This window comes from Cricetulus griseus, chromosome 2, assembly GCF_003668045.3.
Source record: "Cricetulus griseus strain 17A/GY chromosome 2, alternate assembly CriGri-PICRH-1.0, whole genome shotgun sequence".
Classification (NCBI taxonomy): domain Eukaryota; kingdom Metazoa; phylum Chordata; class Mammalia; order Rodentia; family Cricetidae; genus Cricetulus; species Cricetulus griseus.
This window is the reverse complement of record NC_048595.1, coordinates 258801932-258809966: the sequence shown is the minus strand read 5'-3', so window position 1 is coordinate 258809966 and position 8035 is coordinate 258801932. Positions and strand designations below refer to the sequence as shown.

Here is an 8035-nt window from a genome sequence, read left to right as displayed (position 1 = left end):
TTATTATAGGAGAATTAAGGGTGTCTCAGCACTTGTCAGCATATTTGCATAATTCACTGCACCCTAACTCACATGGGATATATGATTTGGGCCGACCAAGTCTCCATATATCTCCTTTGAACATATCTTCCCTACCCACTCTAGTTATCTGCACAAACATTCCTTCAGCTCACTATGTAAATATTGTGGTGATATATTATTTATTATTTAATAAAGTTTGACTGGGGGTTCAGATCGGGCAGTGATAATATGTTTAATCTGACATCCATAGAGCTAGGCAGTGGTCTTACACACCTCTAATCCCTTGACTCAGGATTAAGAAGTAAAAGGATCTCTGTTGGTTCAAGGCCATGCTGACTGCACGAAATTGTTCCAGTCCTAAAAGAAACAGCTCATACAAAGATGATCTCAGCACCCAGGATCACATGCATTTAATCCCAGCACTAAGGAGGTATAGACAGGAATGATATGGCTAGGTGGAAAAAGGAATAAGAGGCAGGAGGAGACAGGAACTGAGAGCTTTTGCCTTTGAGGATTTGTAATAGGGGATGTCCTTCTGTATTCTGCTAGTATATGTTTGTCTTATTTGTTGATGAATTAAACACTGAATGGCCAGTAGCCAGGCAGGAAAGATAGGCCAGGCTCCCCCATGAGGACAATTCTGGGAAAAGGACATAAAGAGTGAGCTTCTAGAGAGATGCCATATAGCTGCCGAAGGAGTAACAAGTCCAGGCATTCTCAGGTAAGCCTAGACTATGTGGAAATACTTAGTTTAATAGAAATTGGTTAATATTTAAGGGAGAGCTAGACTGAGCCATCGGCCAAACAGCTTATAATTACTATACGCCTCTGTGTGTTTATTTGGGACTAAATGGCTGTGGGACCAAGTGGAACAGAACCTCCATCTAAAGAATCATGGAGAAAGGATTGCCATTTCAGCTTGGTAGAAGTTAGATCACCTGACTTGGCTGCTTTGTTTCTCTGATCTTCATATTGAAGCTTGAGTCCCATTATCTGTTTCTGGGTCTTTCATTTTTTTGTGCTACAATATATGTAATCTGCTCTACATTTGGGTCATTGTATTAGCAACATTTCCTTCCTAAAATATCATGAAATTCATGTCATCAATCATTTTATCTTTTATACACCTGGAAAAACAATCCACAGTATTTGTGCCATAATATAAAAATACTTGTTGCTGGCATACATGTCTGGATTAACTTGCCACTGTAATCACAGTATACAGGAATCTATGCGAGTTTGATGAATACATATTAATGAAATAATTTTAGTTAAGTCAGTAAATGATTCAAATAATCAAACACAACTCAGTAGCCATTAATAATAAAATGTAAGGGAATTACACAGAGAATATAATAAATGTCAACACTCAACAACAAACAGTTTTTTTAAAACAAAATTCACATTTAACAACAACAACAAAAACAGAATTTATAACACTGACAGTTAAGATTTTACTTGTAAAACTTTAGATTGGACAATGAAGTAAAAATAGAATGCAATTACAAGAAGTAAAATAAATTAATTTTAAAAATCCCATTACTATTTGTTAGCTTCCTGACACAATTAAAATACATGAGGTAATTTGTGAGGAGGTTAATTTACATTTAAAGTTTCAAAAATTCTTCATGTCTAGGACCACTTACCTGGGGACTGGAAAGAACAACATGTCAGTGTGGAAATGCAGGGGAGATTAAACAGTTTCTTTGAATACAGGGATCAGAGGCCTAAGATCTAGAAACAGATGAACACAAGTGACTTCCAAAACATTTTCCCCAGGAACCTAATAAGTTCCCACCAGGAAGTTCCCTCTAGAGGTTCCAGCATCTCCCGTGTTGCCAGTCTGCAGTGTTATCATGCACACATTTAATGAAAATCAATCCCAGCTACACCACTCTTCAGTCTCAAAACATATAGCTGCAATACAAGAAAACTGAGATAATTTATTAAAATTAATAAGACTTTGGAAAATTGGCTATACATCAGATTGAGATATAAAAGTGAATGCTTTATCCATAATTTTAATAACTTGTTAGAAACATAAAAGGAAAAATATTATCCCATTGAAAATAGTTGCAAGCATTATGCAATACTTATAAATGACTAAAAAGCTATTGATAAAATGTGGCTAAGAACATTAAATAGGATGGGAAGCAATAAAGAGATAAATTCTGACACAAGATGGCAAAAGGTCAGTTCATAAAATAGAATGATCTCCATAAACACTTTTTAATCATTTTATTTATGTGCACAGTCATTTACAGAGTAAAAGCACGTATGTTATAAATATATAACTACTGAATTTTAACAAATGAGTATACCCAAGTGACTTTCAGCTAATGAAAGCTACAAAATAATATTATCATGTAAACAAATTATGCAGTGTTCGAAGTAGAAAATATCTTAAGTTAGAGACAACCCTAGATATTAAATTTTACATAAATTAAGAAAAAAATATGTAATTTTATCTAGTTACTTATTGTACAATACTATATAAATTATTTCATTATTATTATTTTGGCTTCAGTTTTCTTTTCCAATCATAAGAATGTGTAATATGTGGCTTTACTTTAGCTATTCATGTGTAGTTTGAAAAATTATGCTGTTTGGGACCTTATGGAATTTGTTATTATAATATGGTATGTGTAGTATATTTTATAAGCATATTTTATATCCTCTTTCATAATTTAAAAATTTTCATATATAAGGCATATCATACATTTCACCCATTAAAGTATACAATTCAGGGGTTATTATCATAAATATTTGTACCACCTGGTCATCAGTGTTAAATTTTCTGAACAGTGTTATCACCTCATAGTTATTTCTTTTCTACTCTTGTTTCTCTTCTTATGCTCCAACAAACATCTTCTAAATCCACATGAGTTATTTTTCTTCTTGTCTGGGACCATGTCTGAGAGCAGCAATCTGAAAAATAAAGATACATTTGGGCACAGGGTTCCTGGTATGTCAGTCCATCATGATTGGGGAGATGTAAGAAAGCAGAGTACATAAGCCGTGGCAGACAGGAAGTAAAGAAGGGGAAGGAACTGGGCAAGAACAAAATAAATGTGATGTATCCATCTTTGATCTTTTGATTCTGGATTTCATGACTGTTTGGAGTCTTGGTTGTGTATGGATATATTTTAGATATATTTGAATCTAGTTCTGTGAAGTCCATCATTTATGTTTTGATAGGGATTATAATAAATCTGTAGATTTTGTTGATAATGTGACTTTATAGCTTTTAATGACAGTTAATTCTGCTTGTTTGTGAATATGAGGGGTCCTACAATCTTCTATAATTTATTTCAGTCCTTTCCTCTATGTTTTCAAGAACTCACTGTATTCATATATGCGTTCTCATGGAATTACTTTTATTCAATGTGCATGGGTGCTTTACTTTCATATGTCTGTTTTAGGCCAGAAGAGGACACTGAATATCTCAGGATTAGAAACAGATGTTCATGTGCCACCATAAGGTGCTGGGGATCAAACCAACCCCTGTGGTCTGAAGGAGCAAACTGCTAAACTATCTCTCAAAGCTCATTTCCAGATATTTTTTAAGCTATTTTGAAAGGGATTGTTTTCCTGATTTCTTTCTTAGAGTATTTGCTATTTCTGTATTAAAAAGATACTGGGTTTTATATGCTGCTTTTGTCAAGTTCTGGTTTGTTCATTTGGTCAGAATAACATTTGATAGGAACTTTGCAGATTTCTTTCTTTTTTTTTCCAACTTTTTTTTATTTGAATTAGAAACAAGATTGTTTTACATGACAATCCCAGTTCTCTTTTCCTCCCCTACCACACCCCCCCCCAGCTAAAACCCTATCTATCCTTTCTGCTCCCCCTGGATGATGAGGCCTTCCATAAGGTGTCATCAGTGTCTATTGTATCCTTTGGGATAGGGCCTAGGCTCAACCCTGTGTTTCTTGGCTCAGGGATTATTAGTCTATATGGAATGGGCTCCCAAAGTCCACACCTATGCCAGGGATAAGTACTGAACTTCTACAAGAGGTCCCGTAGATTTCTGAGGTTTCCTCACAGAAACCCATGTTCCTGGGGTCTGGATCAGTCCCATACCTTTGAGGATTTCTAATAAGCAATTATATCATCTGTAAATGGAGTTAAATTGACTGAGATTCTCATTTTGTTTATATATCTATACAATAAAGGGTATTTATATTATTTTCACCCATTTACTATTATTAAGAGTTCTTATATAAATGTTAGTATATGGTTTTGTTTGAATATATTTTTATTTCTTTTGGAGTGAAACTTTTGAGTCTTATGTGATTTCAAAAATAGCTAGAATGTTTCCCAAAGTGGTATACCAATTCAAACAATGTGAGGGCACCAATGTCATTATGCACTTTTAAGTGTTGATCAGTTTTTTTTTTTTTTTATTCATCATAACAACTATGAAAAGACACTTCACTGAGATTTATTTTTCATAGTTCCCTGATGACTATGGCATTAAGCATTATTCATGTGCTAAATGATCATTTTAAAACTATTTTCTCTGGAAAAATATCTACTCTTGTTGATTTATTAGATTGTTAATTATTGTTGAGTTGTAGCATTCCTTATGAATTCTAAACAAATGTTCCTTATAAAATATGTGATTTTTAAAGCCTTTTTTCCCTTCCTGATATTTTTTCAGTTTTTACTATTGTTCTCTTGCTACAAATTCCTTCTTGAAGTCACCCAAGAAATTCATTTAGTTTAAATTTGCATATATTGAGAGTCAGATTTTATACTACACAGTTTTACATCTTTAAAATATTTAAGTTTAGGTATCCACCATTATAGAAGTACATGGATGCATAGAAGAATTCAACAAATTAAGGTTCCTAGTTCTTTGCCCAGTCACACTTCCGTGGTACCCACCCTGAGGAACAACCCTTGAAATTTCTAGGTCCTCCCGCCTTTTTTTTTTTTTTGTCGTTTTAATAGATTTTATTTAAATTAGAAACAATCTTATTTTACATTTCAATCCCAGTTCCCTCTCCCTCTCATCTTCCACCACCCGCAGAACCTCCCATCCCCATCCCCCATCCACTCCCCAGGGAAGGTGAGGCCTTCCATGAGGGATCATAAAAATCTGTCAAGTATTTTGGGGCAGGGCCTAGGCCTTCCCCTGTGCCTGTGTATGCAGGTTAAGAGAGTATCCCTCCATGGGAAATGGGCTCCCGAAGTAGATTCCGCACTACGGATATATTCTGGTTGCACTGCCAGTTGCATCATAGACTACCCAGTGCTCCTAGTTTACATCCACATTCAGGGGGCCTGTTTTGGTCCTATATTAGTTCCCCAGGTGTGAGACTGGGGTCCATGAGTTCCCACTTGCTCAGGTAATCTGTTAATGGGGGTTTTCCCAGCATGGTCTTGACCCCTTTTTAAATAATTCTTCCTTCTCTGAAACTGGATTCTAGGAGTACAGCTTACTGCTTAGTTATGAGTGCCTGCTCAGTGTTTAGCTGTCGATATCTGCTTCTGCTTCCATCAGCTACAGGATGAAGGTACTCTGGTGGCCTTTAAGTTAGTCATCATTCTCATTATAGGGGAAGAGCATTTAAGGTAGCCTCTCCACTATTGCTTAGGGTCCTAGTTGGGGGTCAGCCTGTGGATCTGTGTACAATTTCCTAGTGCCAGATTTCTTTTTAAACCTATAGTGGCTTCCTCTTTTCTTGTTCTCTATTCCTCTCCCCATTCAATCTTCCTGAACCCTAATATCCTCCCCACTTCTCTTCTTCTCTCCTCTTTCTCCATGCCCCCATGCTCCCCATTTGTTCAGGGGCTCTTGTCCCTTTCTGCTTCACTGGGGGACTGTTTGGGTCTCTCTTATGGCCCTCCTTGTTTTCTAGCTTCTCTGACATTGTGGATTGTAGGCTGGTAATCCTTTGTTCTATGTCTAAAATCCATATATGAGTGAGAACATACCATGTTTGTCTTTCTGTGACTGGCTTACCTCACTTAGGATGATGTCTTCTAGTTCCATTCATTTGCCTGCAAATTTCAAGATTGCATTGTTTTTCCCCCACTGAGTAGTATATTATTGTGTAAATGTTACACATTTTCTGTATCTATTCTTTGGTTGAGGGACATCTCAGTTACTTCCAGGTTATGGCTATTACAAATAATGTTGCTATGAGCATACTTGAACAGATGTCCTTGTTGTATGAATGTGCATCTTTTGGGTATATGCCTAAGCGTTGAATTGCTGGTTCTTGCAGTAGACTGGTTGCCATTTTCCTGAGGAACCACCATACTGATTTCAAAAATGGCTGTACATGGTTGCACTCCCACCAGCAATGGAGAAGAGTTCTACTTTCTCCACATCCTCTCCGGCATAGACTGTCATTGGTGTTTTTGATTTTAGCCATTCTGACAGATGAAAGATATCTCAGAGTTGTTTTGACTTGCATTTCCCTGATGACTAAGGATGTTGAGAACTTCCTTAAGTGTCTTTCAGCCATTTTAGATTTTAGATTCCTCTATTGATAATTCTCTGTTTAGTTCTCAACCCCGCTTTTTAGTTGAATTATGAATTGGGACAGGAGACCACTTCCTGAACATAACGCCAGCATCACAGACACTGAAATTGACAATTAATAAACGGGACCTCTGAAACTGGGAAGTTTCTGTAAGGTAAAAGACACAGTTAACAAGACTAAACAGAAGCCCACAGAATGGGAAAATATCTTGACCAATACCACATGACACAGAAGGCTGATTTCCAAAATATCCAAAGAACTCAAGAGGTCCCGTCTCTTTTTGTGAATTTCTGGATTTTACATACATTTACATAGACTATTTTGCATTTATCCTGGTGGTTATTTTCTGAAAATTCTGACGAGATGGATCAATACTACTATGTTTGAAAAAAATATCATAGGTTATTTTATCAAATACTTGATTTTTTTACCCCTTTGTCCCTTCCTTTTTTTGCTCAAATTACAAGCAAGCTATCTATTTTAAAATTTTTCCATGGTTTAAGATATTACATTATATTCTTTCTCCTTAAAATGGCATTTCCCTTTAGAAAGTTTCTGTTGATGTGTCATCAGGCTCATCAATTTCTGCCTTGTTATTTTGAGCCTTTTATAGGAGGTCTTAATTTTTCTCAGAATTAACTTTTTCGACAAATTTTGTTTTGGATATTTTCAGTTTGCTTTTATACATTCATATTGGTAATCTGTGATTGCATATCGCTCAATTTATATATAAATTATGATTCTTTAAATTCTGTTTCAAAATTTTCTTTGTGCCATATCTTTACCTGGTTTTGATTTTTACGTGGATTTTTTAGGATACAGATTTACTTGTCTATTTGCATGGAATATGCTTTCTAAAAGTTATTTTAGGAAGTGAGAATAGAAATAATTGGGTTTCAATGCAAATTTATGGTAATGTCTTTATTAGTTTGATTTTTGTTTGCTGTTATATGTATCCAAAGTTTCAAAATCTTTTATTGTGTAACCCCTATTTTTTCCCTTAAAGCAAAAGACAACCATGGTATACAGAGAAGAGGATTACCAGCCTACATTCCACACCTCCAGAGAAACTAGGGAACAAGGAGGACCCTAATAGAGACATACATGGTCCCCAGGAGAAGGGAAAAGGGACAAGCTCTTCTGAGATAATTGGGAGCTGGGGGGGGGGCGTTAGGGAGTTGGTACAAAGAGAAAGGAGAAGAGGAGGGGAAAGGAGGGCATGAGAGAGCAAGAAGATCAAGTCAGGGGAATAATACAGGTGAGCAAACAAAAGACATACCATAATAAAGGGAGACATTATAGGTTAATAGAGAAATCTGGCACTAGAGAATTGCCAGAGATCTATAAGAATGACCCTGACTTATAATCTAAGCAACAGCAGAGTGGCTACGTTTAATGCTCTTCCCCGATAATGAGATTGATAACTACCTTATATGCCATCCTAGAGCCTTCATCCAGTAGCTGATTGAAGCAGAAGCAGACACCTACTACTAAATACTGAAGTGAACTCTGGAATC

At 36.0% G+C, this 8035-nt stretch overlaps 1 long non-coding RNA gene across 9 annotated transcripts in view; it reads right to left on the bottom strand.

Moving 5' to 3' along the window:
• Window positions 1-1761: 1761 nt before the first annotated feature.
• The window catches only part of LOC103163700, a 69279-nt gene continuing 63005 nt past the window's right edge, over window positions 1762-8035 (bottom strand). For 8 of the 9 annotated variants that reach the window (XR_003482682.2, XR_003482685.2, XR_003482681.2 and 5 more), the window contains one exon: window positions 2245-2949. This is a non-coding gene — a long non-coding RNA (uncharacterized LOC103163700). Of the gene's footprint in view, window positions 1955-2244; window positions 2950-8035 lie in introns of those variants that run through there. The other variant, XR_003482684.2, reaches the window with a different exon arrangement.